Raw genomic sequence first — 406 nt, 5'->3', positions numbered from 1 at the left:
GGGGGGAAATCCCGGGCGACGCCGTGAGGCCCCTCCCTGCCCCATTATAAAGGGCGGAGTGCGGCTCCGGGAACCGCAGAGTGACGCGGAGCGCGGGGTGAGTGCGGGTGTGCTGGGCGGGGGGGAGAGGAAAGGGGCAGCGACAGCAACAGGGGGTGATTGGGGGGGTGGTGATGGGGTGCCGCGTCCGCTTGAGGTGTTGCGGGAGCTGCAGGCGGTGCCGGGTTCGGGTGTCGGTTGCGTTTCTTGCCGGCGTCCCTCGGAGCCGCTCCGTTCCGGGCTCAGCACGGCGCGGTTTCTCTGGGCGCGGCAGCGGTGCGGTGCGGTGCGGCGGTTCCTCCCGTGTGCGGGGCTGCGCTGAGCGCTCCGTGCGGAACCGAACCGGGTCCGCCCCATTTCCCCCCCC

General features: G+C 72.4%; 1 protein-coding gene across 2 annotated transcripts in view; it reads left to right on the top strand.

Annotated features, from left to right (window-relative positions):
* The window catches only part of CDKN1A (cyclin dependent kinase inhibitor 1A), a 9088-nt gene that overhangs the window by 5929 nt on the left and 2753 nt on the right, over window positions 1-406 (top strand). The window contains exon 1 of one of the 2 annotated variants that reach the window (XM_042833825.1): window positions 89-97. The exons of the other annotated variant lie outside the window; for it this stretch is intronic. The gene's annotated coding sequence lies outside the window, so the exon portion shown is untranslated. Of the gene's footprint in view, window positions 1-88; window positions 98-406 lie in introns of those variants that run through there. 2 annotated transcript variants of the gene reach the window in all.

Source organism: Centrocercus urophasianus, unplaced genomic scaffold (assembly GCF_019232065.1).
Source record: "Centrocercus urophasianus isolate 14NV4802_14NV808 unplaced genomic scaffold, USGS_Curo_1.0 seq_42, whole genome shotgun sequence".
Taxonomy (NCBI): domain Eukaryota; kingdom Metazoa; phylum Chordata; class Aves; order Galliformes; family Phasianidae; genus Centrocercus; species Centrocercus urophasianus.
The sequence above is the reverse complement of the archived record's forward strand: the minus strand, read 5'-3'. Positions and strand labels throughout refer to the sequence as shown.